Below are 22,360 nucleotides of genomic sequence, written 5' to 3'. Positions count from 1 at the left end.
CTGGAACTCTCTTTGTAGACTAGGCTGGCCTTGAACTCAGAGAGACCCACCTGCCTCTCAAGTGCTAAGATTAAAGGCACATGCCACACCATGCTTGGCAAGTTTTGCTAATTTTTAAAAAAATTTATTTATTTATTTATTTATTTAATGTGCATTGATGTTTTTGCTTGAATGTATGTGTGTGAAAGTGTCAAATCTTGGAGTTACAGATAGTTGTGAGCTACCATGTGGTGCTGGGAATTGAACCTGGGTCCTCTAGAAGAGCAGTCAGTGCTCTTAACCTCTGAGCCATTTCTCCAGCCTTCAGTTAACTACTTTGGTTTAAAATAGTTAAAAGTTGGGTGTGTTCAGACACATGAATGCAAACATTTAGCTTAGGATTTGTTCAGTTAATGCTCGTCTTTGCCCATTAAGAACTGCTGACAAGAGGGTGTCTCACGTCCCCCAGCAAGTTAAAGATAGAAGGTGAGAATCATTCCTTTTTAGTCTGGTACCAGTTTGCCTAGCTGACCATCCAATCAGAAATCTTCAATTATCCTCATTCTTTGCTGTTAAATTGTCATTGTGTAGCTGCTGGTTGGCTAAACGCTGGCCTCACACAAGATACAGTTACCCTCACAGGAAATTGAGATGGGTTATAAGGAGTGCAGGCACTGAGAAGCGTTCAGAGAGATACATTTTCACCAACTGGTGCAAGTGTCTGTCTGTCCCTAAATAACAAATGGGGAGGTCTCACTTTCTTTACTTCAGGGTTCATTAGACAGCTCTCCATGCCTGCTTGTCCTTCTATGTAGCTCACAGGGAGAGGAACTGATCGCCTTTAGACTAACATTTTTAGAGATAAATAGGGAAGAGGGAGAAACAGCCAGTGTTTCCCATCAGAGCAAAGGGCAGGTTTGCTCCGAGCTTAGGAGGATAAAAGTTAATCTCCTTTAGAGCCCAGGTCTTCGTGAAAGACAGGAGAGGAGCCCTGAGCTGCACGCAACTCGTTGTAAAGATATAATCTGGTTATTTGTATGGCCCTGTGGGAACTGGGTTGTGGGAACTAGAACAGGAACATCTTAATACTTTGGTAACTGCTATGACAAAGTCTTTTGTCTGCGATACTGGGAGCTCCTGCTTTCTGCCAGCATCAAGCTGATGTCTTAGCTTGCAAATAGGATAAAAATCTGACCTGCTTCTCAGCCCTCCTGATAAGAATGGGATGTTGACAGATGGTCACCTTAAGGAGGAAAGGCAGTGGTGCCACAAGGCAGATTAGGAGATGAGATAACTTTCTAAGATCTAGAAGTAAATGCTGTCCATTTATCGGGGTTAGGGAAATACAGATCCCCCCACTATCCTGCTGGTTGATTAATGATTAGGGACTGTGTGTGTGTTAGTGAAAAGAAGGAAGGAAACAGGATGTCTAAATGATACATTGTAGCTCACGAAACAGGGCACGTGAGAGACGGATTGTAGGACAGGGTGATAGCCGACTTCACAGAAGAATCCTCAAGACAGCAATAGTGTTAGTGGCAAGGAACGGTGTTCAGTGTAGACCTTTGGAAGTTCTGCAGACCCTGGGAGCTCACTCAGATGACCACAAATAGGTGGCCATTTGAAGCTGAAAGAAGGCAAAGCCTGAATTCCCTTCAAGAGCTGTTCTTTCCCTCCAAGCCTTTGTCCTCCCTTCCCAGTTGCTTTGATCTGAGCTTTATTGAGAAAAATGATTAAGAATGAGACCTAAGGTCAGGGTTTTGCAGAAGGAGATTTAAAAATTATTATTATTATTAATTATTATTTTGTTATTGTAGTCACTCTAGACACTAGCTTTCTTTTGGAGGTAGGCACCTGGATTCATCTGATGGCATTCAAGTGGCATTTACTGTGAAGAAGGGAAATCAATATGCTGTTGTTGCCTGGGGATCTTTGGGCCTGTTTTGTGTAGGATTGTAGTTTCCATGTGTCATAGGGTTTTATTGCTGTGAAAATAAAACCATGATTAGAGACTCCAATCAAAGAGAACACTTAACTGAAACTAGCTAACAGTTTTAGAGGTTAAGTCCATTATCACCAAGGCAGGAAGTAGAGTGGCACACCGTAGGCATGGTGCTGGAGAAGGAGCCCAGGGTTCTACATCGTGATCCAAAGGCAGCTAGGATGAGACTGGAATTCCACTCTGGGCAGAGCTTGAACATAGGAGACTTCAAAGCCCACCCCCACAGTGACACACCTCCAAGGCCACACACCCACTCCAACAAGGCCACACCTCCCAACAGTGCTACTCCTAGTGGATCAAGCGTTCAAACACAGGAGTCCACAGGGGCCAAACCTTACATGCATGTGTGATTGGTATGGATGTGTCTAGACTCTGAATGTTTGTAAATGTAGGGGTGATGGAAGGATCTAATGACTGGAAGGATAGATGTAGAGGAGGAAGTGTTAGTGCTTTTGGGTCCCAACCATCTAATGACTCTTTGTTATAATTGGGATTTTTATTGCTTCATCAAAACACCATGACTAAAAGCAAGTTGGGGAGGAAAGGGTTTATTTGGCTTACACTTCCAGATCATAGAGTATCATTGGAAGAAGTCAGGACAGGAACTCAAGCAGAGCTGGAACCTAGAAGCAGGAGGCGATGCAGAGGCCATGGAGGTGTACGGCTTACTGGTTTGCTTCTCATGGCTTGCTCAGCCTGCTTTCTTACAGAATCCAGGACCACTAGCCCAGGGATGGCACCACCCACAATGGGCTGGACCCTTCCCCATTGATCACTAATTGAGAAATGCCTTACAGCTGGATCTCGTGGAGGCATTTCCTCAACGGAGGCTCCTGTAGAGATAGTTACTTTGAACTAGCTGTGTAGAACTCAGGGCGGTTGCTATAGCCCTGGCCGATAGCTCCTTTGCTAAAGCCTGTTAGGTGTTTACTCATCTCTGGGTTAGATCCAGTGGCCTAAAAGTTTAGTTTTTATTTGAGAAAAACTACAGACCGGTAGGTTAATGATACTTTAAAAAAAAAGATTTTTATTTTATTATTATATATATATAAGGACACTGTAGCTGTCTTCAGACACACCAGAAGAGGGCATCAGATCTCATTACAGATGGTTGTGAGCCACCATGTGGTTGCTGGGATTTAAACTCAGGAACTTCGGAAGGGCAGTCAGGGCTCTTAACCACTGAGCCATCTCTCCAGCCCCAATGACACTTCTTTTTGAGATTACAAAATGTAATAGCATAGTCTGTTGAACTATCTGGGTCACTCATGTAGGGTATGCCTTCTGTTGTCACATTGCCAGTCAAGATGCCACTCAAGACTGCTATCAGCATTGCTCAGGTACATCACTCTGGGGCACCTGGCAACAGCCACCACATAGATGTGTCATCGAGCGCCATGTTTATGATGCAATGGTGATTACAAGGCAGACCTGTGAAAATGCCATCGAAGAGGTTACATACCATGAGCTGTCACTCCTGCCCCTCCCATCTTTCTCCTGGCGGAGCGATCACACCAGACTATGCCCTCCTCTCATAGCTCTCCCCAGAGCCTCCCTGGTGTTGAAACCTTTTCAGGTCCCAGACTGACTAGTAGGTTCCAACCATACTCTTGAAGCCCTTGCAACAAGTCTGTGTCATAGTTTTGGCTTTCTGGGTCATTTGCAGCTTGATAATTATATAGTTTTTGGTTTTTTTACCACAAAGGGCCCTCATCAAAGCGCTCACCCCAGTAGGAAGCGCAGAAGTCTGATATTCGTGAACTTTGGAATGAACTCTTTAAAACTTGAGTTTAAGTTTAGGTTGTAGCACACGCCTGTAACTCCAGCACTTGGAAGATGAAGACAGAAGAATCAGAACTCAAGGTCATCCCCAGCCACGTAATTTGAGGCTACTTGAGATATGGGCCTCTTTCAAAAACCAAAAGAATGGCTGGAAAGATGGCTGGGTGCAACACTTGCCAGCAAGTTTTGCAACTTGAGTTCAATTCCTGGAACCCACATGGTGTTAAGGAGAGAACCTACTCCTCACAGGTTGTCCTTTGACCTCCACATGGGCACTATGACATCTCCCCTCCCTCAAAGAATGTGTAAAGGAAAAATCCAGAACAGAACCATAAGAAGCCAAAAGTCAAATGGATTTCTGACTGTAGATCCCTCACCTCTGCCTGGTTCCTCTTATTTTTAATTTTTGCTGAGACAGGGTTTCTCTGTGTAACCCTGGCTGTCCTGGAACTCACTCTGTGGACCAGGCTGGCCTCAAACTCAGAAATCTGCTTGCTTCTGCCTCCCAAAGGCTGGGATCAAGGGCGTGCGCCACCACTGACCGGCCTCTTCCTGGTTCCTATCAGACAGTTTGGTTGCTAACTCAGAGAGAGAGAGAGAGAGAGAGAGAGAGAGAGAGAGAGAGAGAGAGAGAGAGAGAGAGAGAGAGAGAGAGAGAATCATCTCAGCTACTTCCCACCACTGCCCGGCCTCTTCCTTCTTCCTGGTTCCTATCCCTTTGGTTGCTAACTCAGAGAGAGATCATCGTCCTGCTTACTCATCAAGACAGCTGATTGCTATTCTAAAGCTGGGGCTTCCCTTTGGCATTTCCTGGGCACCAAGCTTCTCTGTATACTGATGGTAGTCTGGGCTGGCATGGCATAGGAATTTCACACAAATTCTGGCTCTCTTGCCTGCATCCTTGCTGAATTTGTGCCACCCGAAGATGGACGACCACTTGGTTGAGTCCAATGCTGTGAGAATTAACCATGCAGGCCAAAGTGGGTGGCATAGAATGTCTCTGTAAGTTAAAAAAAAATGTGTTAAGCCAGTCTTAGAAAAACAGATAACATGTTTTCTTTCCTTTTTTTTTTTTTTTTTTAAGATTTTATTATATATAAGGAGTACACTGTAGCTGTCTTCAGACAGAAGAGGGCATTGAATCCCATTACAGATGGTTGTGAGCCACCATGTGGTTGCTGGGAATTGAACTCAGGACCTCTGAAAGACCAGTCAGTGCTCTTAACTACTGAGCCATCTCTCTAGCCCAACATCTTTTCTTTAACTTTCGTGTTTTCAAGCTTACATAGTTATTTGAGAGGACACAAGCAGAAATAAAATTGCCCAGGGGGATAAAGAGGACTTGTTAATGGAAGCAGGATATGAGGGGGAGTATGGTCAATATTATATATGCATGTTTGAAATGTAAAAAAAAAAATCCTTCCTGAATCTGATTTTTATTTAGAAAATTCATTTTATTGTTGCATTTTAAAGGCTGGAGCAGGAGATTTAATTATCTTTAGCCATAGCCTTCTTTCCCAACCTCACCATTTCTTTCCTGCTTTTTCTTTATATTTTTAACTGTTAGAACGATTTTTAAGTATATTTTGATAATATTCTTCCCCATCTCCAAGTCCTTCCAAATCCTATCTCCATCCCCTCTCAACTTGTTTTCAAATAACAAGCAAGAACCCAATACAACAAAACTACCCAAACCAGGAAAACAAAATAAAACACCCAACAGAAAGCAAAACAAGCCCCACCAACTGTAACCAAATAAAAGCACACGCACAAAACGTAGTCCATCATATGCTGGCCAACCACTCCTGAGCAGGAGGCCTGGCGTGGAGTGGATGATAGATCCAGTTGTCACTTCAGTAGAGAAAAATGATTTTGTCTCATCCCCCAAAAAGATGTTCATCTAGCCATCTACCCTATGGCTAGGTTTTCATTCATTCATTCATTCATACACACACACACACACACATGTATATGTATAAAATATAACCAGATAAAAATCATCACATGGAAGTTGGACAGAACAAACCAATAGAAGGGAAAAGCCCGAGAGAGAAGGCACAAGAATCAGAGACCTTGTTCACACACTCAGGAGTCCCATAAAAACACTAAATCGGAAGCCCTAGTATTTATACAGAGGACCTGGTGCAGACCTGTGCAGGTCCTGTGTGTGCTGCTTCAGTCTCTGACTTCATATGAGCTTGGATCATGTTGGTTTAGGGGGCTGCTTTCTTGGTGTCCTCCAACCCCTCTGGCTTCTCTTCAGTGGGATTCCCTGAGCTCTGAGGGAAAGGGTTTGATGGAGACTTCCCATTTAGGGCTGAGGGTTCCCAGGCCTGTCACTTTGCATGTCTGACTGTGGGTCTCTATGTTTGTTTCCATCTGCCACAGAAGGAAGCCTCTTTAATGATGGCTGAACAAGGCACAATCTCTATGTGTATAGCAGAATGTCATTAGGAGTCATTTTTGCTACGTTTCATTGATTAACTATTTCTTCTTCTTCTTCTTCTTCTTCTTCTTCTTCTTCTTCTTCTTCTTCTTCTTCTTCTTCTTCTTCTTCTTCTTCTTCTTCTTTTTCTTCTTCTTCTTCTTCTTCCTACTCCTCCCCCTCCTCTCCCCTCCCTCCTCCCCCTCCCTCCTCCTCCTCCTCTTCCCTTCCCTCCTTCCCCTCCTCTTCCCTCCCTCCTCCCCTCCTCTTCCCTCTCTCCTTCCCCTCCCCTCCTCTTCCCTCTCTCCTTCCCCTCCCCTCCTCCTCCTCTTCTCCCCTCCCTCCTCCCCTCCCTCCTCCTCCTCTTCCCCTCCCTCCTTCCCCTCCTCTTCCCTCCCTCCTCCCCTCCTCTTCCCTCTCTCCTCCCCCTCCCCTCCTCCTCCTCCTCTCCCCCTCCCTCCTCCCCCTCCTCTCCCCTCCCTCCTCCCCTTCCCCTCCTCCTCTTCTTCTTCCCCTCCCTCCTCCCCCCTCCTCTCCCTGGTGCCCTCCCCTCCCCTCCTCCTCTCCTCCTCTTCCTCCTCCTTCTTCTTCAGATTAGTGCTATTTGGTTTGACCTTAGGTTCTTGGGATATCTACTGCCTGCTTCTTGGTCACCCAGGCTGTGTCAGGTATGGTTTCATCTCATGGAGTAGGCCTTGAATCAGTTATTGATTGATTACTCCCACGAGCTTGTGCCATCGTTGCCCTAGCGTTTCTTATAGGCAGGACATCATTGTAGATCAAAGGGTTTGTAGCTGGGTTGGTGTTTACATTTCTCTTTTTGGTAGCCTGCACCTGATTCTTGATTGAGATCCCTGCTTCTGAGTTGAGATGAGAAAGGGTAATTTGAACTGGTGTGATGGAGGAAACTGATTTTGTGGTGATGAATAGAAGAACATCTGAAGTGCTGGGTTCGTAAGGCACTGTAACAACCTTGTGTCATTTAGAGCACACCTGGGTCCTTCTTCAGGAAGGACAGTGAGGACCCAGGTGCATTTCTTCTTGAAGGTCACAAAGCCATCAGTAGTAAAACTACTGAGTATGGCCTCTTTCCATATGGCTATGACCGTGATTTTGGTATTCATTTCCTTTACCTTCGCAGGATTCTACTGGGTAAAGCAGATGATAGCCCAGCTTCTGTCTTTGCCACAGAAAGCACTTGTTTTAATACCGCTTACTGGATTCTACACACAGAAACTGGCTTTGTTGCTGTTGCTCAGTCATTCTATGGGGTGAATGAGTTTGTCTAGTGGCAAAGACACTTAGATCAATTTGGGACAGTCTTCTCAAAAACAGGGATTAGACTCTGTATCCAAACCAAGCAGGAGGTTCTGAGGCTTATCAGTTTGCTAAGTGTCCCTGTTGGAGAGAGAGACTGTCAACCTCTGCCCTAAGCTTTTCTTTCCTGAATAGAAGTCAACAGTTAGTCTTTCCTGACAACACACCAATTACAAAAGGCCTTCAGATGGTTAAGGAAATAACATTAATAGATCATGTGGTGCTCTGATGACCACAGAGATTTCTACAAAAGGAAGCGATTCTTAGCTGCTACACAATCTCCCTAGGAAGATGGATTCATTATTTATACATCCGTTGCCAGTAATTATCTGTATAAAAGTAGCCATCCAACTAGAAAGGGCAGTGCCAATTTAGCTGAGGTTACACACAACCTGACCTTGAATCTGGAAGGAGTTCGGGTAAGCCTCAACTTACTGGCTGGGGGTGTTAATGGGTGACAGATTGCCTTCAACTTCCTCCTCAGTGACGCCTGTGACTCCTGTGCCTGAATTAATATCTCTAGCCAAGTGGAGAGGTCAGAAACTTAAAAAAAAAAAAAAAAGTCACCGTGATGTATGGGATAAAGTTGGGTAGGGCCATGGCTGTGGTCATTACTCCCTTGTCAGCTCCTCTTGTTCTCCCCTTACAATCTGATGGGTGTTAGGTCTCAAACCTGGGACATATCAAAGCAGATGCTGGCCACCAGGTTCTCCCAGCATCCCTCAGTCCTTACCTGTTGCAGAGTCCTCCTGGCTAGCATACCTTGCCCCCTACCCTAAACTTCTCCAGCCCAGGGGTTGGTCTGCTCTTCCCCTAGGTGCCCTTCTTTATATAATCCAGCCAGTTTGGTTACCTGGTCTTTTTTTTTCTTTTTTTAAAATCTATTCTTCACCCTCCTCGCCTTTTGGTTTGGCTCTCCTCTCCCCCTTCCCACTCTCCTCAGATGGCCTAGTGCAGTCTGGTCCTGTTCCCTCTGCACCAGCTCCGTTGTCCCTGCCCCTGGCTATGCTCTCCCTTTTATCTCCAATAAACTTTCTCCTCTGCCATACCTAGGAGGGGTCATGTCTTTCCTTTTTATTTTATTTTTTCATTCAGTGGATGGTAGCTTTAATTCGATGCCATGGAGACATTAATTTGTAGGAGTGCTCCCTGTTTTCTTGATGGTGCTGTTTTTTTTTTTTACTGAGACAAAGAAAGAGAACTTGGATATGGGCACAACCAGGTGGTCCTCGTGGGCCAGGTTATAACTCCTATGACTTCCATGTGATCTCTACAGGCTACTTGGAGCAGCTTGGTGTGCTGGATAATAAGGTGCGGCAGGGAGTGCCTGGATATGTCATGGGACATCATCAAAGACAAACTTAAAAACTAATCATTTTAAAGGTTCTGTATGAATTGCCTTTTTTTCCTTTTTCCAATTTTTATAAGGTGTTTTCTTCATTTACATTTCAAATGGTATCCCGAAAGTCCCCTATTACCCCCCCACCCCCCCCTGCCAATGAATTGCCTTTTCATTGGCTGCTAAATCCACTGAGACTGGGTGTGATCTCTGGACTCTTTCAAGGGTCCTATTATTATTAATTATTATTATTATTAAACTTGATATAAGCTAGAGTTATCTGGCAAGCCTGTGGAGCATTTTCTTGATTAATGATTTCTGTAGATAGGCCCAGCCCATGGGGGGCAGTGCTATACCTGAGAAGGTGGTCCTGAGTTGTATAAGAAAGCAGACTGAGCAAACCACGAGAAGAAGCCAGGATTAATATTCTGCTGTTCTTCATTATGGTAAGGTCTCTAGCTCTCTCTAGGCAGTATTATTTGGCTTTGGTTTTACTTTTTGATGTATATGTAACTAAAAGTAGGATATCTGAGGTGCAGGCCTTATAAGCAGTCTCAGAGTGCTGGAGTGTTCCTTCTTGGGTGTTTTTGTTTTTTTGTTTTGTTTGTTTGTTTTTGGTTTTTTGAGACAGGGTTTCTCTGTGTAGCCCTGGCTGTCCTGGAACTCACTCTGTAGACCAGGCTGGCCTTGAACTCAGAAATCTGCCTGCCTCTGCCTCCTGAATGCTGGGATTAAAGGCGTGCCACCAAGCAAAAAAATTAATTTTAAGTTATCATATAAAATATCAAGCTTCACTATGACGTTTTCACATATTCATCACTCGCTATATTTGGGTCAGTTTGACTCTCTTCTCCATGCGTTTTGTTTCTGCTGTTTTTCTTCATATTCCTAAATACCTTCTACTTTCCTGTCATGACTACACACACACACACACACACACACACACACACAAACACACACTCAAATTTAGATTCTGTGTATGAATAAAACCAAGCAATAGTTTTCTTAGTCTAACAATTTGCTTAGTATGACAATATGAATCTCTAGTTCTATTTCCCTGCAGATGACCTCATTTCTTTCTTCTTTATGGGTGAGTGAAACTCCATTGTGTAGCACATTCTCTTTGTTCATTCATCTGTTGGTGGGCATTCGGTTGTTTTTTTTTTTTTTTTTTTTTATTGACTATTCTGAATAGTACAGAAACGAGCAAAACAAACTGGATCTCTGGTGTGCTAACTCAGCCTGCTTTGGTTCTATACTGAGGAGTGGTGTAGCTGGGCCACGTGGACATTCCACATTTAGATCTTTACTTTTGGGACGTACACTGCGTTGTTCTGAAGGTCTTCATTCTTCTCCTCGCTCTCAGCTTCTTTGCCTTCTCCTTCCTTTGACAGAGTCTTGCTACAGAGGCCGCAGGTGGCCTGGTGTTCCTAAGGTTCAGTGATTTCCTGCCTTATTCGCCTCTGATTAATGTTTTGATGATCGCACCCCCCCCCCCCATTAGATTTTTAAAACCACCATCGATGGTCTTGGCTGGTCTGAAACAAGCTTTGTAGACTGGGCTGGCCGTGAGCTCACAGAGATCTGTCCACCTCGGGGATAAAATCCCAAGTGCTGGGATCAAAGGTGTGGGCCACTATGATAGTCAAACAGGGAGTGTTTTGTGATTACGTTTACGTTTTTCTCTTTGCCTGTTTGTATACTGAAGCCTACTACTGCCTATGAATTTAATTCATTCTGTTTTACTCTTGTGTAGCCTGTTCCATTTTATGAATCTATATAACAATTCTCATATCTTCTACTATGTTAATTTGTAACTCATAATCAATACCTGAGTTATTGCTTGCTTTTAAGTATGAAAACCAGTTGTGCATAGTGATGCAGACCTTTAATCCCACACCCAGAGGCAGATGGATCTCTATAAGTTCAAGGCCTGGTCTATAGAGTAATCCCTAGGCCAGACAAGGTTACATAGTGAGACCCTGTTTCAAAAGAGAGGGTGGGGCTGTGTAGCCTAGCAGTGGTCATGTGCATACTGGGAAGGCTGGGGACCAGGAGATGCTCATCAGTCCAGTCTGGGGTTGGAGGCCTGGAAGATGCTGAAGACCATCTGTCTGTTAAATTATAGAGAGGGAAAGGAGAAAGGAGGGTAGATTCCAAAGAAAGGCCCTTAGGTCAGTGCCCTTCAGGTGACACAGCAAGTCCTACAGCTGGGATCCAAAGCAAGAGAGGATTCTGGAGCCGGGCAGTGGTGGTACATGCCCTTAAACCCAGCACTTGAGAGGCAGAGGCAGGTGGATTTCTGAGTTCGAGGCCAGCATGGTCTACAGAGTGAGTTCCAGAAAAGCCAGGGCTACACAGAGAAACCCTGTCTCAAAAAAAAAAAAAAAAAAAAAGCAAAAAAGAGGACATAGCAAGGTGTTGACTTCTAGAAGTTTCTGATGGGAGGCTCTTGAACCATGAGGAAGCAGGCTTAGTTAATATGTGCCCTGTGCTATGGGACAGAAGCCGGGGGGAACAAGGCATATACGACTTACGTAGTGGGTCACAGAGAAGCTGGACACCAGAAGGATTTTTGGTTGACATGTGAGTGTAATACTAGGTAGCAGGGGGACTGAGCACATCCCTGAGTGCTTAGGATACAAAGGACATGGGTGCTCTAACAATGATGGTATTTGAACCATAGACTTTGAATTAATGTGAATGAGGACTTCTGGGAGTTTCAAAACTGATTGCAAAGTCTGATTGACTGATCAAAAGTGCTGTGACAGGAGGAGGGTGGAGTGCTGCAGGCCCAGACTCTAATTATACTTCATTTTGTCCTGCCTATATAGCCATTTCTTGCCCTCCTTAGTGTCCAACTTAACATCCTGTGATCAACAGATAGAAATCTTTTGTAATTTATTAACCTAGCAGACTAGTAGCTTCCAGGAGCAGAAGGGTTAAAAATGTCATCAGAAGGCTGGAGAGATGGCTCAGCGGTTAAGAGCACTGACTGTTCTTCCAGAGGTCCTGAGTTCAATTCTCAGCAACCACATGCTGGCTCACAACCATCTGTAATGGGATCCAATGCCATCCTCTGGTGTGTCTGAAAACAGCTACAGTGTATTCATATAAATAAAATAAATCTTAAAAAAAAAAAGACATCAGAAAGCATCTGAGGCCTACAGGAGAGATTTCCCCATTTTTCTGTAGCTGCTTCTCTGATGTTTCCAGCATTGTACTCCATTTTTAAAATGTATTTACTTAAAATTTTTTTTTTCTTTGAGACAGGGTTTCTCTGTGTAGCCCTGGCTGTCCTGGAACTCACTCTGTAGACCAGGCTAGCCTCAAACTCAGAAATTCGCCTGCCTCTGCCTCCCAAATGCTGGGATTAAAGGCGTGCACCACCACTGTCCAGCTTAAAATTTGTTCTTAATTTAACTTAATATATGTGTATGTGACTGCATGTGAGTTACATACACTTGAATGCAGGTGACAGTGGAAGCCAGAGGTATGAGATCCCCTAGTGCTGGAATGACACTCAGTTGTGAGCTGCCTGATGCTGGGAACTGAACTTGAGTCCTCTGGAAGCATAGTAAGTGCCCTTAACTGTTGAGCCTTCTACCAGTGTATTTAAAAATTCAACATGACTCATGACTGTCTTTGTTACTGCAAAACTTGGTGAAACTGTTTCCTCATTGGAACATGGGACACATGGATGTGTGCTACTGTCCCCAAGCGTAGAGTCACAGATCCTGGAGCCAGGGTTTTAGGTGGATCTCAACTGCCTGATTGTGAATGCTGGGATCTGAACCTGGGTCCTCTGCATGAATGGGATGTGCGCTCAGCTACTGAGCCATTTCTTCAGCCCCTTTGCACACACACCCTTTTTTTTTTTTTTTGGAGATAGGATCTCTTAATAAACTGGCACTCACCAATTCTGCTAGCCTGGCTGGCCAGACAGCCCAGGGATCTTGCCTCCTCAGCACTTGAATGATAGGTACATGATGCCAAGTCTGGTTTCCCCAGTACAGGGTACTGGGGACTAAGTTCAGACCCTCAAGCACTTTACTGACTGAGCCATCTACCCATTTCTAAATGTTTGAGAAACAGCCACATTAAATCCCAGTGGCTATAACATTTTTCAGTCTATCAACAGTGCATGAGAGTTCTAATTTAATCATATCCGCAGTCAGGAGATATCTCAGTTTAGTCTTGATTTGCATTCCTTAATGATTAGTGGGATTGAATGTCTTCTTGGTTATTGCCTTTAGATCTTTCTTTCTTTTTTTCTTTCTGGAAAATTTATTGCCACTCTCCAACGGCGCATTATTTTTTCTTTTCAACGTCTTGCTCTGCAGCTTCCTTCGCCCTTTTTGCTTGGATGCCAAAGATGGCATTGGCACGGGCAATTCGGAGACTGGCAAAAGCCTTAAAGTTCTTCTCGTCTGCGATAACGCTGGCCTTTTCCTTTTTGTACACATTCCGGATGGGCATCACGGGTCCTGTCAGCTGGGTGGCCAGCTTAAGTTCTTCAGCAGAACGATTATCTCCCTTCTTCGGAGCAGAAGGCTTCCTGGGGAACAGGATGAGCTCGGAGCCGTACTCCTTCAGGCGCTGCACGTTGGCCTGCAGTGACTTGTTTCGCCTCCTCGGGTCCACAGAGATGCCGATGGTGCGAGCCATTTTCTTGTGGATGCCAGCCACCCTGAGCTCCTCCAGGCTGAAGCCCCTGCCAGCCCGGACCTTGGTGTGGTATCTCACTGTAGGGCACCTCACGATGGGCCTGATGGGGCCGGACGCGGGACGAGGGGCGATGTGACGCGCTTTCGCCTACCGGGCCTTGCGCCTGCGGATCTTGCGCGCCAGCTGGTTGAACCAAGTGTCCACTCGCTGCTGCTAATCCTTGTGGAAGTGGGGCTTCAGGATCATGCCATTCCGGCTGGGCGCCATGGCTGCCTCCTATACCAGAGAACGGCCGAGCAGAAAGGACCGGGCACTGCAAAGCAGCCTTTAGATCTTTCTGTTATTGTTGTTGTTGTTTTTACAAGAATTTTTTTTTTTTTTTTGACTTGGCTGTCCTGGAACTTTCTCAACAGACCAGACTGGCCTTGAACTTAGAGATCTGCCTGTCTCACAAGTACCGGGAATAAAGGTGTTTGCCACCATGACCTGCCACCCTTTAAAACTTTTGATTAACTCTTTGTGAATTTTACATCATGCACCTCAATCCCACTCATCTCCCATCCCTTCCACTCTGCCTCCCCCCCAAAAACCCCAAACAAACAAACAAACAAACAAACAAATCTCAGAGTGGAAGCTGCAGTGTGTCACAGTGAGTGGTACCCTGTATCCTTCAGCTGCAACAGTGTTACTTGTAAAGGTTCATTGCCATGAGTCATTGGTCTGCTTTGAGGCGTCTGGCTTCTGTGATTCTTATCACAGGGATTCTCCAGAACCAAAGCTGTAAATCTCCAGGACAGGCTATCCAAGAGGAGTGCCAAGGCTACAGGGGTGGGGCACCATACTCAGGTTATCGATAATATCTGTGCGCGGTTTCCACCTCAGAATTTAGTTACAAAGAAGAAACAAAGTATCCCACATCAAAACAAAACAAAACAAACTCCCCACCCCAAACAGAAACAACCATTCCTTGGCTGTTCTCCACAGAAGTTGTCAACCTCACAGCATCTGCACACTTGGACTCATTTTCCATTGGTTTAGGGCATGGATTTTCTTGGAGTGTAGCAAGAAGAAGAGGAGACACGAGAGAACTTTTCTTCTACAAGGATTTTTCTGCTTTTTTGGACAAGTACTTGCTGCTGTAAAGAGTTAACTGCCACACGCATGTACATATGGATGGCTCAAGCTGGCCTTATTGGGTCATCCAAAAAAAACAAAACAAAACAAAAAACCAGAAAAGAAAAAAGGAAAAAGACATGAAGTTGGGTTGGAGAGTGTTGGGGGTGATGGGATGATGGGGTAGGGAAATGAGGATAGACATGCTCACATTTCTTTACCTACCTATATGAAATTATCAAGAATAAAGAAAATTTAAATCTCTCAGAAAAATCTACCTCTATGCATCAGGCTGGGGTGAACTCATTTCTTTTCCACAAGTAGAAAAAGCTTAGTGCTGTAGGTTATTGTGTCAGACGGTGTTATCCATCAGAAAGTTCACGGTGGCTTGGGATCTGATGTATTTCCTGCCAGCTGTCTTTGCCTGGTGCTTTATGGCACTCTTGTTCAGATAGGAAGAATCAGTGCTGGAGGATTTATGGTGCCTAGCCCAGTTTTCCATCACTGCACCTTGACTTTGGCCTTAGAAGCTGTAGCCCATATAAAGCAATTGATGGCTACCCTCTGGAGGCAAATGACCTCCTTTAACTCCAGGGCAATAGCTAATAAGGTCTGGATAATTGTGACTCCCCCCACTGTCAGCTATGACTTCCTGCACCTCTCTGAAGTTGCCTGGGATTGATAGATTCGACTTGTCTGAGAGCAAGTCACTCCTAGTGACTTTCCCCTTTTATCCGTAGCCTCGCTAGGGCCCCTAGAATAGGAGTAATGAAGTCATTTTTCTTCCAGTGTGGTCCTCTATAATGAAATATGGTGTAAATTCATCTTCTCTTGAGCATGCCATTTTTCCCTTGTCAGATCTACAGTCTTTCCTTGACTGAACCAATTTGTTATCTTCAAAAGCCTTGGCCTTGTATTTCCCTTTGATTCTAGAAGCTCTGGGTTGGGCCAAAAGGAGTTTTCAGCTGTAAATTTAGTAGAGGGTCAACTGTTTTCTCAACCAAGACATTGGGTCTCCCCTTTAATGAATTTGAGAGAAAAAGAAATGTATCTTATTGGTAACCCTCTGCCATGCTTCAGAGTGTCGGTTGTCAAGCACAGCTGACTAAACCCCTCAGGCTCTGCTAGGAGAAACTAGAACTGGCTTTTCTATACATCCCACAAGTGAGCGATGCCTTAGTCATCATCAGAAACAAAGACGGGATGGTTTGGTTTTCCCCATTTAACTAAATCGTCACTCAGGAATTTGTGGAGTCCCGAGTCAATGCCTTCGCGCTCCGGCTTGTCTGAAGCGAGCGCTTCTTTTCTTACTTTTCCAGGGCTTTATAGACTCTGCTGCATATTGATCCTGGGTCAGATGTGTAAAAAGTCTCAGTAGGCCATTTCTTCTCTCTGCTGCTTTTCTCTCTGTCAAAGACAAAGGAACAAATCAACGAGCTGCTCGAACCTCTCAAACCATGAGCTCATGCATGTCGTAAAAATAATAGAAAGCTGACTAATATGGCATCACGCTATGGACTAATAAACAGGCTTGGAAAATGCAACACACTGGTTTAAGTTACAGAGCTAGTTTGTCTGACTCCAGGCCCACATACTTTCTATTACACACCTACTTTGCACCATGCCAACCTTTGCCTTGCTGAGGGGTCTTCTGCCTTTCTGTCATTGACAAACAACCCTAGTGAGGAGGATCTAGAAGAATACATGGCTTTTTAAATCAACCTTAGATGTGTTGGGCAACTTTTTTTTTTTTTTTTGAGACAAGGTTTCACTGTGTTACCCTAGCTGGCTTGCAAGTGTTATATAGATCAGGCTGGCCTCAGGCTTGACAACGATCCTCCTGCCTCTGCCTCCGGAGTGCTAGGATTAAAGGTGTGTGCCACCATTCCCAGAAATTTATACATGTTTTAAATATAATGTTGCAAATATGTATTAAAAAAATCTCTGGACATGAAGAGCATGTGTGTGTGACCCATATACCCAGGGGCCTAAGGACTCGGAGGTAAAGCCCAGCGTGTAACCCTTGTCTATATGCACAAGGTCCCAGGCTCACTTCCCAGCATGGAAAACAGCTTTTAAAGTAATCTTGCCTTTTTTTCCTCTTACTTTATACTGTTTAAGTAATTTGCTATTTGCCATTAGTTGTTAAAGATTATAAATATATGAATAAATACCATTTTTAAAGAATTAAAATATAATTTTAGTCTCGATGTGCAAGCTGTGTGTAGTGGGCTAAGGGAGAAAGCCAGTGGGTCTGTCATTTCTAGTTTAAATGTGGTTCATCTATTCAGTGGAGAAATGGAGAGAAAGGAACTAATATGTATTTAAGGTTAGGGTGATGCTCAAGGCACTCAGAACATATGTGATGTCTCCCTGTTAATTAATGGGCACTGTGTGAGATATTGCAGATTTAGGGGCACAGGGCATTAGTTCCTGGGCTTGTGTTATTTTTCTTCCTGTGGGCTGCTACCACAAGAGGGTCAGTTGACCACAGTGTATGTAGGGTGGTTAACCATGTTGCTTTTCCTGGGTTTATGAATGGAAAAATCATTTGCTTCATTTTTATCTTCTTGGTCGGGGCTAGTATCCAGTTCAAAGTTAGTCAATGTCTTATTAGACGGCTCGATACCAAGGATATCACTAAATCACTATGATGATGACCGTACCAGAACAAGCAATTTCTTTGTTTAAAGATAATTAAACTGCATAGAAATTGGGTGGTTTTTTTTTTTTTTTTTTTTTTTTTTTTTTTGCCAGTGAGGGATTAGGAGCTGAAAAGCCATATAGAGTCTGAAGCTGCCACAGTCCCTCAAAGCTCAAGCAAGCTCAAGTCAAGAGGAGCTTTCAAGCTTCATAGCTGGGCTATATTGGCCAATGTTTAATACATGTTCCTTAAATGGGCCATATAAGCATCCCTCCCACACACTTTTGCACATTAACAGATGTAAATCCTGAGGGAAGACATTGGTCTGCTGTTAACTCCGTGCTTCCAGGGGCTTTCTCAGACAATGGGGAGAGACCCTAACCCTTTAACACATTTTACAACCCTAAACTAACAGCACAGAAGGAACAGGGCCTTTCTCCTGGGAGCCTGGAACGAAACTTCTTTGCTTCTCGGTGATGAGAATATCCTGGCACCACGCTTCTGCAAGCCACGCTGCCATGACGGTTTCTTCTTCCTCTACAGTGCTGTTCGCATCTCCACATCCACTAATTAAAGTGCACTGAGTGAGTGGTTTTCCTCCTGTAACTGAGTCTGACTAATATAACAGGAGGCTAGACCTGACTTCCCGGTTGTTCCTCAGAACCCTGACAGATGACAAATGTCGCCACTTTCTCGTTAAATGTTGGAACAACGATGTAACACTTGCTAAGAGATTAGGGAACTGGCACTGCCAGTAGTGGCTCTTGATTTGTTCCAGGTGAGGGTGAAGAGGGATAGGAAAAAGGATGCAACCTTCAGTGGAGTGAGGGTTGTTTCTGTGTGTCGCTGGGAAGACCATTTGTTCAAGGCTTCAAGGAGGGGGAGCCTTCAGTGTTCCACAACTGTGAGGACTGGGCCTGAGGAGAGGTGACAACTCAGGAAAGAAGAAGGACTTAGGTTATCTTAGAAGGATCTGAAGGGTAAGTAAGGCAGATCCAATATGGCAGGGCTGAGGGGACAGCAACAGTAGCTGTTGGAGGAGACCCCACCCATGCTGGAGTCTATCACAGTCCTCATGGAGAGAGGAGAAAGATCAAACAACTGTGCATCTGCTGTCCACTTGACCAATATAACAAGAGTAACATGCTTCATATCCTATCCCCACACCCACCCCCCTTCTCCTCTCCCTCAACCCAGAGAGGTGTTGGTGAGAGCTGAGGGGTAGGGGGAAGAGTCATAGAACACATTGGCCATATCTAATTCTTTATCCCTAGCCAGTTTCTCAACTGGAGAGAGTTCCCAACTTGGGGTCCGGGGACATTTCCACTGAGTCAGGGTTTGGAGGTAGGTTGTTGAACAGCACCAGGATTTATGCCTAAACATTTTCCTTGGCTGGAGAGTGGGTGAGCCAAAGAGCCAGGATGAGTATGCACATCCTGGTCTTCACACAGTGGTTTTACAGGAAATGTCATGCTTTGAGTTTATTGAATTCTGTACCTGACACAGTGGGACTAGGATAAGGCCCCAGAGTCACTGTAAATGTTTACAGTGCTTCCTGAGTGCTACACATGGAGTAATTCTAACCTAGATAATCACGGACATAAAATATTCAAATATAACATTTAATCAGTGTCTTAGTTAGGGTTTCTATTGCTGTGAAGAGACACCATGACCAAGGCAACTCTTATAAAGGAAAATGTTTCATTGTGGCTGGCTTACAGTTTTGGAGGTTCAGTCTATTATCATTATGGTGGGACATGGCACACATGGTGCAAGCAGACATGATGCTGGACAAGCTGAGATCCACATCTTGATCCATAGGCAGCAGAAGGAAACTGCTACAGTGAGTGTGCATCTTGAACATATATGACTTCAGAGCCCACCTCCACAGTGATGCACTTCCTCCAACAAGGCCACACCCACCCCAACAAGGCCACACCTACCCCAACAAGGCCACATCAACTCCAATAAGGCCACACCTACTACAACAAGACCACACATCCTAATAGTGCCACTTCTTATGGGCCAAGCATTCAAACACCTGAGTCTGTGGGGGCCAGACCTATTCACACCACCACATCAGTAAACATTTAATAAAACCAACTGGGTTCTGGGCTATGAGGACAGTTAAACGCTGCTCTTTCAAGAACATGCTAGCTGTGGTTGTTGGAAAGCTGAGGCAGGAGGGTTACAAATTTGCAGACTTCAAGAATAGCCTGTCTCATAAAACAAACACAGGAGCAAGCACAAAACAAGCTTCCCCCTTTCTTTTTACTTTAGGGCCTTGTACATACTAAAAGGTCAGTTATCTATTTCTGAGCTACATCCCCAGTCCTACCTTGGGGCAGCAGTAGGACCACAGCAACTTTGAGGCCAGCCTGATCTACACAGTGAGTTCCAAGCCAGTGGAGACTACCAGGAAAGAGTCCATTTCAAAAGACCCAACGCTAAAACAGAGCCTCCCCCCAATAACACCCCGCCAACAATTCAGAACTGCACATGAAAGCTTAGCTCTTGCTGTACTGGACCATGTTCTACTGATGACCTCAGTTTGCCAGAAAACAGGACGTACTGCTCTTGTGGATAAAACTAAGATATATCCAATGAATCCATCGAATCTCTTCTCACCAGTCAAGAAAAGCATGTATAGGGTTGTTGATTTAAAATAAGGGGTAAAAGAAATGTATTTTAAGATTTCCTGAGGAGGTGTGTCTTTTAAAAGAGAAGCAGTCATCTTGCAGAGCCCTGCCAACTGTTCTCTCGCAAGCAAGCTGGGTTCAGTGTGAAAGCAGCAGGGATTTATCTGTTTAATGATTCAGGTGATCCAGAGGAAGCTCGGCACCCCATAAGGGAAACTTTTTATAAATCTTCATAAGAAAGATGTAGGAGTAACCTGATGTGGTCACACATACCTGTAATCTGAGAAGTTGGAGGCTGAAGCAGAGGTATCGGGAGTCTAAGGCCAGCCAGCCTGTTGTATGTGGTGAGGCCATGTTTCAAAGTGGGCAGGGGACAAAAGCAAGTCAGCAAGCAAGAAAGCAAAAAACGACTGAAAAGACAAAAGCAAGGATTTTTTTAAAAAATCTGTGTTCGAGCTAAAGCTTTGTAAGATCTTGGACTTGGTTTAAATGTTGTGTTACATGAATAGTACATGATATGATTTTAAAACCACAAGTAATTAAATTAAAAACCAGAGGCTAGGGGATAGCTGGCCAAAGGCAAGCATCAAACCTGAGTTTGATTCTCAGCACCCGTGTAAAAATCCAGGTATGCTGACATGTGTTTGTAATCTAAGTTCTGGGAAGGCAGAGACAAAAGGACCCTGTAGGTCATTGGCCACTTGGTTTAGCTAACTGGTTATAGACTCCAGATTCAGTGAATCTCAAAAAAAAAAAAAAAAAAAAAAAGGATGTGTGTTAGAGTTTTATTGCTGTGAAGAGAGACCACGGCTATGACAACTCTTATAAAGGACAACATTTAATTGGGGCTTACAGTTTTAGAGTTACAGTTTTCAGTTTAGCTCATTATCAGCATGACAGGAATCATGGCAGCCTACAAGCAGACTTGGTGCTGGCAAAGGAGCTGAGAGTTCTACATCTGGATTAGCAGGCAGCAAGAAGTGAGCTGGTTTGAGCTTCTGAGACCTCAAAGCCCACCCCCAAGTGACATATCTCCTCCAAGAAGGCCACACTTACTCCAACAAGGCCACAGGTCCTAATAGTGCCATGTGAAGACATGAGTCTATGGGGACCATTCCTATCCAAACCACCACAGTATAGGTGGTGAGATGGCTTAGCAGATTTGAATGAAAATCATCTCCCATAGGCTCAGGTATTTGAAGACTTGGTCCCCAGTGGGTGGCACTGTTTGGAGAGGCTATGGCATCTTCAGCAGGTGGAACTCTGCTGCGGAAGTGTGACACCAGAGGCAGGTTTCAGAGTTTAAAGTCTCACCCTATTTCCAGTTGGCTCTCTCTCTCTCTCTCTCTCTCTCTCTCTCTCTCTCTCTCTCTCTCTCTCTCTCTCTCTGTGATGGAGATATGATCTGGTTGTCATTTGCCATACCTCTTCATTATTTCAGACCCTCGCTTTGGAACCTTAAGCCAAAATCAACCCTGTCTTCCATTAGTCACATTTGGTCATTGTATCTAATCATGGCAACAGGGAAGTAACTAATATAGAAAGTAAAGGGATTTAGCCTTAGGACCCGAATTCATGTGTGCTTTGCATGCACTCAATAATAAACAAACAAACAAACAAACAAACAAACAAACAATAAACAGTATATAGATAGATAGATAAATAAATAAATAAATAAATAAATAAAGTGGAGAATAACTGTGAAGGATACATAATATTGATCTCAGGCCTACCCACAGACACACACACCAACCGACCGACCGACAGACAGACACATACACATGCTTACCACACATGCAGACATGAACATGTAATGCATACACACACACACACATACAATCTAAGACGAGAACAATTGGAATACTGGTTAGTTATATTCTGAGAAAGGAGAGTAGGTTCTAGTGATAAAACCATAGCGTGAGAAATATGCTTAGTTAGGGTTTTTATAGCTGCAATAAAAAAAAAAAACACCACGACAAAAAGCCACTTGGAGAGGAAAGGGTTGATTTCAGCTTACAGCTACATGACACTGTCATCACTGAGGGAAGCCAGGGCAGGAACTTAAACAGGACAGGAACCTGAGGCAGAATAGACCCACAGACCATGGAGGAGTGCTGCTTACTGGCTGGCTCCTTGGGACCTGTTTCACACACTTGCACATACCACCAGCTCAGGGGTAGCCCTGTCTACAGTGAGCAGGGCTCTTTTGCATCAATTGTCAGACAAGAAAATGCACCCCAGGCTTGCCCACAGACCAATTTGTTAGGGGCATTTTCTCAATTGAATTTCTTTCTAATGCTAGGTTATGTCAAGAGGGCATTAAAATCTAGCCAGCATGGCAACAGGCCATGGTCTTAACACAGGAACTCATATTCTCTTGGCTATTAACTTACTAAAGACTATCAGGTCATGGATATAGAAGAAAATCTATGGAAAACTGACATGTGTACTC

General features: G+C 44.3%; 1 pseudogene; it reads right to left on the bottom strand.

The window, feature by feature from the left end:
• Positions 1-13,155: 13,155 nt before the first annotated feature.
• On the bottom strand, positions 13,156-13,791 carry LOC110307250 (large ribosomal subunit protein eL13 pseudogene; annotated as a pseudogene).
• Positions 13,792-22,360: the final 8,569 nt, after the last annotated feature.

Source organism: Mus caroli, unplaced genomic scaffold, assembly GCF_978045245.1.
Source record: "Mus caroli unplaced genomic scaffold, Mus_caroli_1 scaffold_14, whole genome shotgun sequence".
Taxonomy (NCBI): Eukaryota; Metazoa; Chordata; class Mammalia; order Rodentia; family Muridae; genus Mus; species Mus caroli.
The sequence above is the reverse complement of the archived record's forward strand: the minus strand, read 5'-3'. Positions and strand labels throughout refer to the sequence as shown.